General features: G+C 39.9%; 1 long non-coding RNA gene across 1 annotated transcript in view; it reads left to right on the top strand.

Moving 5' to 3' along the window:
* The window catches only part of LOC141275902 (uncharacterized), a 39809-nt gene extending 26854 nt beyond the window's left edge, over positions 1 to 12955 (top strand). The window contains exon 3 of the long non-coding RNA XR_012324519.1: positions 12871 to 12955. This is a non-coding gene — a long non-coding RNA (uncharacterized lncRNA). The remainder of the gene's footprint in view (positions 1 to 12870) is intronic.
* Positions 12956 to 15093: the final 2138 nt, after the last annotated feature.

Raw genomic sequence — 15093 nt, 5'->3', positions numbered from 1 at the left:
TTTATGGCTGTACAATATTCTACCATCAGTGAAATATGGGGTGGATCCATGGACTATACTGTCACAAAAACAGATTGGTGAATAGGACACGGACTCTTGAAAAAGACACGTCAGTTCAATTCCTGGCTCTCCTACTTGATGTTTGACCTCATGCAAAGTACTAAGCTTCTCTGTTCCTCAGTTTCCTCATTTGGTTTTTTGTTTTGTTTTGTTTTTTCGGTCTCACCGTGCAGCATGCAGGACCTTAGTTCCCTGACCAGGGATCGAACCCGGGCCCCCTGCAGTGGAAGCCCGGGGTCTTAACTACTGAACCACCAGGGAAGTCCCTCCTCATTTGTTAAGGGGAGATAATAATAGTACTTACCTCTCTGAATGCTTTCATACATTTATAACCCTTTAACAGCACCTGGCACTGAGAAATTTTTTAATAAATAAAAACATTATTATTTGTACCAAAACATTGTTATTTGTACCAAAGTTTATTGAATAAATGTATTACATTTAGCCTGTTTTCAACTTTGTACTATTATAAACAATGACTTACGAACATGTTTTGGACACAAATCTTTGTGTGCTTTTCTTCTTGCAATTTTAAGACACAATTTAGAGATGTGATCACTTACCAATGAAATGTATATAGTTTTGGACGTCATTGAAAACATGAGTAGTGTATGAAAATATCCCTTTAAGATTTTAATAATTCTTAAGATTCCTTGTATCAACTGTTAATTTGGGATACTGAGGTTTCATGAAGAGAAATAAAATTAGAGTCCGAAAACTTGGATTATGGGTCTCATTCTACAGGTTGGTAGCTGAGTTTACTTAAAAAGAAAACCCTGCAAGCTGTGCTGAGCTTCAGTTTCCTTAACCTTGTAGAGTTGTCAAAAATAAATGATGTGATAATAATTACCTTTTCTGGAGAGTGCACTGTGCTTCAAGACCTTTTGGTATGTTATCTTAACCCACAACACAACTATAAGGAAGAGACATTTTAACCTCCACTTTATGGGTGTATTTGCTGAAACTCTGTGAGGGCAAATAACTTGTCAGTGATCGCAGGCGGTTTCCTCTTACCTCCATGGCCCACTGTCTCCAAAAATTCTAAAGGACTGTAAGTGTCATTTTTTTTTTTTTTGGCCGTCCCGCGTGTCTTGCCGGATCTTAGTTCCCCAACCAGGGATTGAACGCGGGCCCTCGGCACTGAAAGCGCCCAGTCCTAACCACTGGACGGCCAGGGAACTTCCCTGTTAACTGTCATTTTATTATTATTGTCTGTAAGGGTTTTGTTGATTTTCCTAATGTGACTGCCGCTTCCAAAATAAGACCACTAGGGGGCAGCAGGAACCTTTGTAACCTTTTTGTACAGCTGGAATTTAAAGATTGGGAAGGGGACGCGGGGAGGGAGGAAGAGCGAGACACAGAGACAGAAACAGAGAAAAGAGACTGAGACAGAAGAAGGGAAAGAGGGAGGGAAGCAAGAGAACACCAACAATAATATCTGGGGTAGGGAAAGGCCACAGGTCTGGTGTGTGAGTGTGTGTATATTTTTGATTAAAATAAAGTTTTCTGACAATGTTTAGTCATTGAAAACAATCATCTTTTGTCTTGAGGGCTATTTTATTAAAGTTCCCATGAGAAAATTTAATATTAGTTAATTTAGAGCTTGATGTTCACCCAGTTACCATTTTCTTAATGATGCCCAGTTCTTCAAAATCTGCTGTCTTGATGGGTAAAAGGGATATGCGTCTGGAAGTTGTACAGAACTGTGTTGGTATTTTGCTTCCATGATTTCCCAGCTTTTGTAAATCTGAATAAGTAATGTCAGTTCTCCGTCTCAGCTTCTTTATATATAAAAGCCGAGATGACAACACCACTCTTGCAGGGTCGTGTTGGCAATGAAATTGAGATACTCTGTAAAATATCATGGAATGGATCCATGAACTATAGTGTCTCAGAAGCAGATTGACTGATGAATGATAGAACATGAGTCCTTGAGAAAGATACTTCGGCTCAATCCCGTGTTCTATCACTTCCTTAACGTTTGACCCGGGCAAGTATTTTACCTTTCTGCTCTGCAGTTTCCTCAGTTTCCTGATGCCACTGACACTTAGCAGGTGCTCAAAGCATGTTGGCTACTCAGATATTTGAAGACCAACAACTCATAGGGTGTTTAACAAAGTGAAAGTTAATTTCTATTACATTTTTTATAAACAGCCGTTTAAGAAAATGTTCTGCTGATTTTCTAGAATACATTCTGAACATTCTGGACTAGTTTTCTAAAGCTACTTTCAGAGCATGGGTTGAAGGAGTCACTAGCCTCAAGGTTTGGAAATGGCTCTTGGTATTCCTTGTTTGGGTCTTACTGAGCGCCTTTGGACCTGAGTTAATTTAACGGAGGCACTGCCAGAAGTCCTTGTTATCCAAAGGAAAGTAGTTTGATAGTGGTCTCAAAATTAGGTAGTCAGGATGGTTTTAACATTTTAACTCATCTGTTCTCTTTTACCCTCAAACTCTTATCGAAGTGAGCAAAACTCCTTCAATTATTTCATATTTTTTATAACTTTTTATTTAGATAAAATTTTCAACTTAGAGAAACATGGCAAGTTTCTGTGCAAGGAATATATGTATATCCAAGGAACTCCCATGCCCTGTTGTAACTGAGCAGGACCCTACTGGGGCTTTCCTGGTACAGACCCCTGCCCCATATTTTCTGCTGTAGCTCCTCTTTAAAGTAGCCAGATAATAGTATCTCATGCATATTTCCTGAGTTTTTCAGATGCTAAAAACCAACACCAAATGGAAGAAATTAACTACTTGATGATCATGAGAATGTAGCCCCCAGAACTACTGACACCTAAGGATTGATAAGGTTAACTGCCCTGTTACCTCACCATCAACCAATCAGAGAATGGTACATGAGCTGATCACATACTCTGGGACACCCCTCCTTCACCCGGCCTTTAAAAAGGCTTTGTTGAGCTGTGACAAAGCGAGAGAGAGGCATGGACATATATACACTACCAAACGTAAGGTAGCTAGCTAGTGGGAAGCAGCCGCATAGCACAGGGATATTAGCTCGGTGCTTTGTGACCGCCTGGAGGGGCGGGATAGGGAGGGAAGGAGGGAGGAAGATGCAAGAGGGAAGAGATATGGGAACATATGTATATGTATAACTGATTCACTTTGTTATAAAGCAGAAACTAACACACCGTTGTAAAGCAATTATACCCCAATAAAGATGTTAAAAAAAAAAAAAGGCTTTGCTGAAACTCTTCAAGGAGTTTGGGGTTTTTTTAGGACATGAGCCGTTCTCCTTGCAAGGCCCTGCCATAAACCTTTCTCTGCTCCAAACTCTAACGTTTTGGTTTGTCTGGGCTCTGTGGGTCAGGCACACGACCTGCGTTCATACTCTCCGCATTCATCGATGGCTGATATTATATTTTGCCCCACTTGCTCTATCATTCTCTCTTTTTTTCTAAACCACTTGAGAATAATTTGCAGACATCATGCCCTTTGTTAATCGATAAACTGAGACATATTAAAACATTTTAGGAGTTTGAGCAAAAATCAACTCAGATTGGGCAGTTGCCAAACAGAAGTGGTTAGGGATGCTCCACTGAGAGGAGCTGGGGAGAGACAGAGAGAGAAAAGATGAAAGCAAGGCAAGAAACTGTTTGATTGGCTGTAGCTTAGCATCGGTCATATTTGGAAAAGCCTCATTGGCTGTTTGTGATGAGTAGTCCTTGGGTTTTGATTTCTCCACCTTGAGGCCAGTACAGACTTAGGTTTTGGCTTGTTTGCATAGGCTGCCAAGGTACTAGCACCACCTCAGTCTCATGGCCTCTTTGTTTAATTAATTTAACACCTGTAAGGGCAGAAATTTTTCCCTTCCTCCCTTATAGGGTCTTTGGCTGGTCATCTGAAAATTAAACTGCTGTAAGTAAGACAAAGTAACAGGAGAAAAACAAATTTAATTGTGTATGTGTGGGATTCCCATAAAAAATATGAAATCCAATGGCAGTCAGGTAATTGAGGCTTGTGTGCCATTCTGGCTAAGGAATGGGCTATGGCCCTGGGGCTTCAAAGAGGAGGAGGGCAAATCACAGGAAGATGAGAAGCGCAGATGTTTGGTACTTAGATGTTTGCGCTGCCAAAGAGATAAAAAGTTATCTCTGGTGATAGCTCTCTTTCTGTCAGGGCCCTATTTAAATTCTTTCAGGCAGTGAAGAGAGGTAAAAGGTTTCCTCGAGTCTGCAGGTCGCGGTTGCCTTCAGTTCAAAATAACCCACATGCCAAAGTGACACATTTTGGGGAGAACTATTTTGCACACTTTACCCTTAAATACCTCAGAATTTATTTCCCAATGACAAGGACATTCACTTACACAACCACAGTACAGTTACCAATAGCAAGAAACTTAAGATTTGTGCAACACTATTCTGTAATCCAGAGTCCGTATACAAGTTTCATCAACTGTTCCTATAATGCTTTTTATAGATGTTTTCCAGGATCACAATTTGCACTTAGTTGTCAAGTGTTTTTGGTCCTATAAACTGGAACATTTACTCAGTATTTATTTTGCTTTTTGACCTTGACATTTTCGAAATGGTTATTTTGTATTTTGTTTTTTTGTAGAATGTCTCTCAATTGAGGTTTGTCTGTTATTTCCTGATGATTAGATTCAGGTTATGCGGTTTTGGCAGGGAAATCACAGAAGTGGTGTACTGTTCTCAGGAGACACTAGCATCCATTGTTTCAATATATTTTATAACAATTGTTCAATTGCTCCATTATGAAGCAAGTTATCTAACCTTTCTCATTTCCACTTTTTTTTTTTTTTTAAAGCATAGTACCTTAGTGTTGGGACAGAACTTTGTAATCGTCTTTCACCCAGTGTGAATCTCCTTCTCAACATTCTTGACAGAGTAACTTCTGCCATGTACGTTCCTGTGATACTGTGATTTATAATAAATATATATTTGGTCTGGTCCATGGTTACTGGCACACAGCTCTTAAAACCTTTGGAATTTCCTAAGTGATGAAGCATCTTTTGTTTCCAGTTCCTGAAATAGCTCCAGAGCCGTAAAGGTGAAATGGGTGTCTTTTTAAATTGAGATATAGTTTATGTACAATATTATATATTTTGGGTGTACGACATAGAGATTCATAATTTTTAAAGGTTATATTCTACTTATAGTTATAAAATACTGTGTTGTACAACATATTCTTGTAGTGTATTTATTTTATACAAAATTTTGAAGACCTAGTTGGGATTGAAGGTATTGAAAGTTAGTTCTATTTCTAGGGAGGGTCCATGATCCCAGATAACTCTTTTTTTTTGGGGGGGGGGCCTCTCACTGTTGTGGCCTCTCCCATCGCAGAGCACAGGCTCCGGACGCGCAGGCTCTGTGGCCATGGCTCACGGGCCCAGCCGCTCTGTGGCATGTGGGATCTTCTCGGACCGGGGCACGAACCCGTGTCCCCTGCATCGGCAGGCGGACTCTCAACCACTGCACCACCAGGGAAGCCCCCAGATAATTCTTGAGAGAAGTTCCTGGATGGACAGAGTAGCAACAGAGAGGACCTGCAACCAACACCAGGACCCTGGGCCCTGGGTCCCTCCAAGGAGCCCATATGAGGCAGCATGTGTGGCAGTAGGGAAAAGGGCAGTTCTGGACTTTTCAGAGGTGGAATGAGGGAGTTCATCTGTGGGAAGATGAGGATGGCAGAACCAGGAGAAAGAGCAGGAAAGGGCAGCACTGAGACATGAGCAGCTAAGCAGTTTCATTTCAGTGAGGTTTCAGACATTTCTATTTGGGGTGTTAACTGAAAAACACACGCACAACCTAAGAGTTGAGAATGATGTTTTATTTGGCGGACTTACAGAGGACTTAAGCCCAGGAGACAGTCTCCTCAGATTGCTCTGAGGGACCACTCCAAAGAGTTAAGGGAAGAGCCAGGATATATAGGAGCCTTTGCCAAAAAAAAAAAAAAAAAACACCAGGTAGTCGGATCATCAAAAGATTACTGCTAATTAAAGAAAACCAGATATCTCAAGTTAATGAATTTAGTGCTTTTCTATGTGTGGGAAGGTGCAAGAGTCTGGGTTTACTGAAATTGTTCCTTTGATATGCACCTTAACTATCTAGGGCCAGAATCCTGTTTTCTCCATCCTGAATCCCCTCAGGGTGCACCGTCTGGGGTTGCTGCAGAGGCTGACCGCTTGATGGCGTCAACATACTTTGTTTACTGATATGGCAGGACATTCTTTGTCTACAGGGGTTTAAAAAGTGTGTGTGTGTGTGTGCGTGTGTGTGTGTGTGTGTGTGCATGTATGTGTGTGATAACATGATATTTTCGGCAAGTATTTTCCATGATATAAAGTTTTCTCTTGAGCTGTGTTCCTTCATTTTCTGCACGTTCCCCACTTCAGCACGCGTTTTGTTTGTTTGTTTGTTTGTTTGTTTTGCGGTACACGGGCCACTCACCGCCACGGCCTCTCCCGTTGCGGAGCACAGCTCCGGATGCGTAGGCTCAGCGGCCATGGCTCATGGGCCCAGCCTCTCCGCGGCACGTGGGATCCTCCCGGACCGGGGCACAAACCCGTGTCCCCTGCATCGGCAGGCGGACTCTCAACCACTGCGCCACCAGGGAAGCCCTAGCACGCGTTTTGATGGAAGTACTGCTTGTTTCTCATGTACATCAAACTTGCTAAGTAGACTGAGGTTTCTGACCTACAATAGCAACTCTCTGCATTCCATGGATTAGTAGTGGTAAATTTAGTTCCACACTCACGTTAGCTCCCAGACTCCTTAGAAATTAAGATACTTCTCTTTTGGTATAACAGTTTTATATTCAATAATTTTTTCTTTACACCTGTTCATTAAGGTGCAATGAATCAGAGGGCTTTTACCAAGTTTACATCTGTTTCCTGTGTGGTCGGCCCTTTCCTTTTATTTCCTGTATGACATGTCTCTACTACTCAAGGCAGAAGGGTGTAATTCAGGGAGGATGAACTTTACTCTTCCCTGATGGTCACAGTGAGTAAATGCTTCCTGTGGCTCAGAAGTCTGCCTCCTGAAGTTTTCTTTTAACCTATAACCCCACCAAAGATAAAGGCTCTTATCCAGTCTCCTATTACTCTGGGATCACAAACCACTCCCTAGAAATATAATTAACTTCCAGTACTCTCAGTCCTGACGGCATCTGGAAAAATTTGAGGCTTTTGTCCTCTACTAAAAATCGATGGCCTTTCTCCTCCACCCAGGTATCCCTTCTCAGAGAGGTGAGATCTGGGTTTCCTGTCCATTGCTGGTCTTTGAGAGGTGGGAAGAGTAAGCTATTTTGTGCTACAGACATTTTCCTCCTAGGTTCTATGAATATTTAAAGTCAAACCTATGTCACCAATTTAAAGATGAATTTTCTTTGAAACACTCCAATCTTCTACTTGAAAAGTTAATATCATAATCATAATATTAATCTTATTCTATAAAATTCATAACTCCGTCCTTATGCTAACAGAAATTTGCTCTCCCCCTGCTCTAAGACATGTTACAAATCTTCTTACATTAACGATGAAGGGTACAAACATACATCATGTTTCTCAATCATTAGTGTTTTGTTTGACTAGAGGGGAAAATGTTTGTCTACCTTACCCCAAATGTAATAACATATCAAATACCACATATTATTACATCAGTTTCATCTAATCCCAATCCATTCACTATTGTTTTAAATAACTTCTCATCTCTGGGGGCCAAATCCCACACACACACCCTCCACTGCCTCTGTTCTTTTCTAGTATTTGAAGATGCTGTCTGTTCTTTCAGGTCTCCCTTTCCAGACTTAACATTCTGACTCGACTGTTCCTCAGACTATCATCCTGGCCATCTTCCTCTTTGTAAATTCCAGTAAGTCAGTGACTCCTGTAAATATGGCAATAGGACACCACACATGTATCTAATCAATGGGGCTAAAGGCTTCTTTTGTTCTGAATGCTTTCTTTCACTGATGCAACCTAAGGTGAAGCAGCTTTTCTGTGTAACTATGTCAATTTTTTTCACTTGCTGAATTTGTACGTATTAGAAATCATAGAGTCATTCGGACATGAACTTCTATTATTAAGTCAGATATCACTGATCCTATGCAACTGTACATTTGAAGTAGATTTAGCAAGCTCACGTTTATTTATTTATTTAATGATGCTAGCTGATAAAAAACATTTATGGAGCAGACGGTCTTCCACAAGCCACTATTCATTATGAGTGCAAGCTCACTTTTAGGACCTTACATTTAGGCATCCTTAGCCCCTTTATTTTAGCTTGCCAATGCCGTCACAAATCCTGATTCTAAGACAAAGTATTACAGCAATAACTCTTGGTTTAGTTTCATGCAAAAACTGGAATGCCATTCTTTTCATACCTTCATTAAAACATTAATTAAAATATTAAAAATAGCACAGGGTTAAGTAGAGATTCCTGGGCATAACAATAGGAATTTCCTTTTAGGTTAAAAATGATACAATTTAAGGTTCTTTTTAGTGATGCATCACCCAGTTGTTCAACCAGGTTTGAACGCACCTAATTCTGCCCATGTCTTAACCAGGGATCGCAACTTGTCAGTTGAGTTCAAAAGATGTTTTTGACTTAAATAATTCAGGCGGGTCATGCATTCTTCATTTAGCCATAATTCGTACCTTTCAGTCTTAGACTAGCTTAATAATATATGTTACCTATTTACCTAGACTCTTCAGACGTTTGTAGCCCTATCTGAATCACTTAGGGTAAAGAAACCTTAAAAGAATGTCATCACCATGCTAAAAATGAGGAAAAAAAAAAACCCCAGACACCTACAAAATCATAAAATTTCTGGAATCCATGAAACAGCCAGGGTCACAAGACAGAAGAGGCACCGTTCTCGAGCTCTTTTCTAAGCCTCCACTGGGTGTTCATGAAAAAGATTGGGGGCAGGACAAGAGAACAGAGAAATTGCCCCCCTTGGTGATGAAAACAGGTACAAAACTTCTCTTATTTGAAGAAAGCCATCTGCCTCTAGTGGACAGGCAAGGAAACCTGTCTGTCTCAGGAGCCTGTGGTGATACAAAGAGAGGTCTACAAGCACTGGGAAGGGCTGGAAACTCTCTCCATGCCGGAACACCCTCATAGATACCAGGCAGAGCTGGTCTGCCCTGGTGGGGGGATGAGTGGGTATGAGTGCTGAGATAGTCCCATCCCAGAGGTCAGGTGCAAGAGTCCTTCTGAGTGTGAGGCTGTACCAGAACTGAGAACCCCTTCCCCTACCTCACCAGGAGCCTAGCAGCAAGTAGCAAACCACAGCTGGTCACTGCATGGAGAGAGACAAGCCCCAGGTCCCGGGAGTGCAGGCTCACAGGGCCTGCTCAAAACCGAGAGCAGAACAGAAACACTGAGGAAACCCCTCAGGCACCTCAGACCCCAGAGGAAGCACAGGCTAACAGCAGCTCACCTCTGGAGGATGCAAAGTCTACGGTACACTGAAGGCAACTAGAGCAAAACAAAACTCAAATGCAGCTCAACTACTGACTACGGTGACATATTCCCAATGTTAAAGCCTGACCGATGTGTGTCTATTCAGGGCACAAATACAACTGACCTCTGTCTTCATTGTTTTTTCTACACCTAGCGTCTAGCATTCAACCCAAAATTATGACACATACACACATAAAACCAAGAAAAACAATCCAATGTCAAGAGACAAAGCAATCCACAGAAACAAACTGAGAGATGATCCAGACGGTGGAGCTATTAGATAAGGACAAGAATGTAACTATGATTAAGAGGTTTAAGACACGCTGAACGTTTGTCAAATGCTCTCTTGAAATCTAAATATAACACATCTCAACCCTCTTAATTCAGCTGCCATCTTAGAAGTCTCTCTCTATATTTGGGTCTGTTTTTCCCTGAACCTCTTGAAACCTACTTCGTTAGAACCTGGTCTATGAAGTTTATGAAAGCAGATTTCTATATTTGGGTCTGTTTTTCTCTGAACCTCTTGAAACCTACTTTGTTAGAACCTGGTCTATGAAGTTTATGAAAGCAGATTTCTTCATGCTAATCATCTTGTTTGTCTGGCTTAATTCTCTAATTTCCCTCACCACTTGGTTCAGGTACTCATCCAATATTCTCTGCATAACTTTAAAAAATGTATTGATTTGATCTGATTGTCATCACTTCTGCCTTTTCTTCTCTTTGTCTCCCAAATCACTTGACATACTGGATGTCTCATGGTTTCCCTATTTTTTAGCTTATGCCACAGGTTTGCTGAATTCTCTCTTGGGTCCTCCTGAAACGTTTCTAGCCTTTTAAGCTTTGCTATAATTTCCCTCCCGTTCCTGTTATTTTTTCTTATGTATTTCGTAGCTATTACTGTGGATCACATCACTATAACAATTAGAGTTCATTCATTTTAATATATTTAATTTGTTCTAGAATTTGACATCATTTTATTGTCAAATTATTTTACAGGTTCCATGAAGCTGAGTTTTAGTTTTAGTTTTAGATGAGCCTTTGAAATTTCCAAGTGAGCCCAAGTGGTCCCCAAGTTTCCCATATATTTAACAGCTAAATGTGTTAGGAGCTAAGTATACCTTTGCTTAACTGTATATGCTTTGGAGGAAATGGACAGTGTTTTAAGGGTTTGCTTTGTCTTCTTTTCTGAATAATAGATTTCTATTCGGTATGCTGTTATTGTTGTTCTTAAAGGCTTTTTTTTTTCTAAAAAAAAAAAAGTTGTGTGCCTTGTGTTTTTAATGGCTTGGACGACTCTGTGCTGACCCTTCTCTGTCGTGAACAGCGCTAAAAAATTTTGTTTTCTCCTCCTCTTTAGTGCTATTTTTAGCCTGGTCCACCCACTAGTTTCTAAAAGGCCTGTGGGTCTATCATCCTTAGAAAATCATATTACCACCCTAATTTAATATGCAGTTCAGATCAAACAAATACTCAAGCAGCATTTTCAGAGTGTAAGCTTCATGAGGGCAAACCATATCTTTTGCTCACCGCTCTATCACTTAAGCTTGTAATAGTGCCTGTCACCTGAATAGGCCCTCAATGAATTATTTTTGTTGAGTACATTTTTTTTTTGTATGTGTGAATGAAAAAACAGACCCAAATACCATGCCAACCATTTTCTAATATATTCTTACTTAATCCTCCCCATGATTTTGTGACTAGGTATTTTAGTCCCTTTTTTACAGATGAACGCGTTGAGACTCAGGTAGGTATTGTAACTTGCCCAACATTGCTCAGCTAGAGCAAAGCAAACAAGATTCAAATCAGGTCTTCTGACTGTCAGTCAGTGAGTATTTACACTAAACGCACTAAATGAGAAAGCTGAACGTGGCCCTCTAGAACACCACCGCCACCACCTACATTTACTGAATACTTTCTATAAACCAGATATTGTGCCAAGTTCTGTATATGTTTGATCTCACTTAATTCCCTCAGTTGCCCTTTTTGGTAATAGTATTATCATTATTTCAAGTTTACTAAGGATCTGAGGTTTGAAGTAATCAAAGGAACTTTTAGCCTTCTTCCTAGTTTCTGTTATGTCTTATCTCCAGATCCTTTGTCGGGGTGACGGCAGTGGAGAGGTGTTTTGTCCTTACTCTCCCGACGTGAGTTTATGACCCTTTGCATTCTGAATCTTATTTTCCTGAAGTGGTGATACAAGCCTGTTTTTTTTCCCTAACTAGCAGATTTTTCTGTTTGATTCTTGTCCATATGAAATATGGTACCCAGAGTCTCCTTTCTGACTCAGCTTACTTCTCTGAACATCACACGGTTTGTCAAGTTCACAAACCCTGATGGGCAGAGTTTGGGATTCTCTGACCTAGTCCTGATGAATTCTGGACACAGTTTTAACACCTCTTGGCCAGCCCTGTAGTCCTGATGTTTAAGTTCATCATCTCATTCAAGTCCCATCTGATCAAAGGACACAGTGTTTAAGAGACAGGCACGTGTGGGCTTCAACACTGATTCTACTTTTTCTGATCTGATGACACTGAGCAAATTACTTATCCTCTCTGAGTCTTAGCTTACGCTTTTGGAAAATGGAGTTACTCCTATCCACCTGAAATGGTCCCTATTAGGACAGAATGAACGAAGTGTGTAAAGTGTTTGGGATAGTGTCTATTATAGACATAATAGACAGTGTCTATTACAGTGTCTATTAGAGAGCTCAGTGAATGGCAATTACTACTACAGCTTGTATTAGTACAATTGTTATTGTTTAGAGGGAGGTTGTCTAGATACAAATTGATATCTTTATTGTTCTTAACACTATAGACTAATCATCTGATCAAGCCAGTCAAAATCATCTATCTGCACAATAATTTTCTGACAAATGTACCTCAGTTTTCACATACCCATGTTTTCAGCTGTATTTAATCAGTTGACTGCTTAGCAAAGACCTTGGGGAGATGGGTGGAGGCAAAGAAATTTAAGTATCAGAAGAGGGGACTTCAGTGTTCTCTTAAATTTTAAATTATATAATTCCTTTAAGTTGCAACTGCTCAACATTTTATTATTGTTCTCTTTTCTTTTCTTAAGTAACCATGAATGTTTCAGGGACTATTATTTTTTTTCTTATAGAAGAAATATGTACATTTTGCAAATAGATACTTTGTAGTTTCAGTAAATAGCATAAATATTTAGTATATTTAATTGTAAAATTGCTAATTGATAGACACCGTATCATTGTTCCCATGTAGGGTGCAATAAGAATATTTCAACTGAGATGTAACATAGGTTTTCTGTACCTGGCATACAGCTTCATTGCCTAATTAATAGTTTTTTCCCCTTCATTTAAAAAATATGCCACTAAATGTTGTTTCAGGAGGGAAGATCTATGGGTAGAACCCTGATTATTGTCAAGGAAGACATAATTTTCCGGCCAACTTCATATAACCACACAGTTCGACATTCATGTAAGTTGTGCACAAAAGCAGAACTGTACTGTAATATTGAGAAGGAAAGTTTTGGTCAAGCTGGTGCCTCTGGATTTTGACTGTAGTTACATAAACATTGACATTAGGTGACTAATGGCCAGGAAAACAGCTACTCACACCAAAAGTTCAGGGTGGGCGTTGTTCACTTACTGGCCTAGTGAGACAACTTAATATAATTCTCTCAGTGATTTGAATTGTGAGGTTTCGGAGCCAGCTGGGGAAGAAGATTTGGGCGACTAAGCCATGATCTTCTCTACCAGCTCACGTGTGCCTGATAGTTCCTAAATTAATAGAGCTAGGATTTCAGACTATAGGGATACATCTCAAAAAGCAATGATCTATGGAGAGAATGATACATTGACTTTCATGTGTCAAGGTACATACGACTGACCACAGATTATTTCCTGACAGGAGATTTTTGATTGGGGTGCGGTTAAAGGAGCTGACACAGGGTCACCCTTTACCTAGAAGTAAGGGTGTGTGTGTGTAAGGAAGTGCAAACAAAAGGGAATTGAGAGACACTAACGAAAACCAAACTATTTTAGGATTTTACCTAGAGTTGGTCCTTTGTGTGCTGAAGAGTCTTTCATTCTCAGATTTAGAAGTATTGAAATTATTAGAAAACCAGAGATATATGAATTAGTACATTTTCATATCTTTGTGTATAGTGTAGAGAAAACTCCCATTTTAAAGACTGGAGTTAGACATTTTTTAAAAAAGGGAACTTCTTTATGATCTGCTAAAAAGTGGTTGATGAGTATATATTTTTACAAGTTCTATATAGAGAAGTATGCAATAGTGTCTATAAAAATATCTAACCTGGGTCAAGAATTCTTTTTATGAATGTTTTTCCCACTCATATACTAAATTTGCACTCAGCAGTTTAAAAATTTTCATTATCCAATTTGATTCTAATAATAGGACATAAAGTAGGTAGAACAGACATTATTAGCCTTTTTTTTCCAGGTGTGAGTCAAATAGGCTAGGTGACCTTGTTAAGTTACACATAACTAGTATATGTGAGGACTAGACATAAGACCCACATCTACTGTTTACTGTTTTTAAGCCCAGATTCATTTCTACTACAATGCATGGACCATAGCAAAATAAAATGTGCTATACATGTTTTTATTAGTTTAATTACGTTTAAGATTATGAGACACGAGATGCTTAGAGAATAATAGACATTCTTTCCTTCCTTGTCAAACTCTTAACTGTCACCTCCTGCATTTGACCACATTTTTTTTTTTTTGCGGTACGCGGGCCTCTCACTGTTGTGGCCTCTCCCGTTGCAGAGCACAGGCTCCGGACGCGCAGGTTCAGCGGCCATGGCTCACGGGCTCAGCCGCTCCGCGGCATGTGGGATCTTCCCGGACCGGGGCATGAACCCGTGTCCCTTGCATTGGCAGGCGGACTCTCAACCACTGCGCCACCGGGGAAGCCCCTGACCACATTTAATTCACAACCCATGGTGAGGTTATAAGGAGACCTAAAGAATTAAATCAGTCATCTGAAAAATAAAATACAAGCTCCAAATATGCCTACCTCACAGACATGTTATCTGTGCGTATTAACGAAGAGTCATGATAGAAATCAAGGTACAATGGCAAATAGTTACTTAATTTTATTTCTCTGATTATTCACCAATCTAATAGGTCAACATTTCCTTATTTGACCAACTTCATGTGCTCAGTATCTGTCCTAGAGTACTTTCCTTCCTTCAGCCTGTTTTTTTTGTATCTTCTACTGTATAATCCTCTCCCTTTTCTGAACAAAATGAAGGCTAACAGCTGGTTTTATGGAGATAAGTATTGACTTCATGTATCTCTCCTTTTTGAGAACAGGTAAAAATCATAAAATATTAAGGTTTGAAGGTTCATCTGGTCTAAGTGACAATCCACTTCAGAAGTCTCCTTATCGTTGTCCCTGTCAAGTGATATTATTCCCATGTTTAAATATGTCCCATGATGAGAAGCTCACTCCACAGCCGTTTTCAAATTTGAACTTTTCCCTTAGATTTTGCATTCTTTGAACAAAAATTTTCTCCCTGTCTTCTTTTCCCCTTTGTTCATAGTCCTACCCTTAGGATAACGTATAAGTCTTTTCTGTTC

The sequence above is a fragment of the Tursiops truncatus genome, chromosome 11, assembly GCF_011762595.2.
Source record: "Tursiops truncatus isolate mTurTru1 chromosome 11, mTurTru1.mat.Y, whole genome shotgun sequence".
Taxonomy (NCBI): domain Eukaryota; kingdom Metazoa; phylum Chordata; class Mammalia; order Artiodactyla; family Delphinidae; genus Tursiops; species Tursiops truncatus.
Note: the sequence above shows the minus strand (reverse complement) of the source record. Positions and strands in the feature narration are given on the sequence as shown.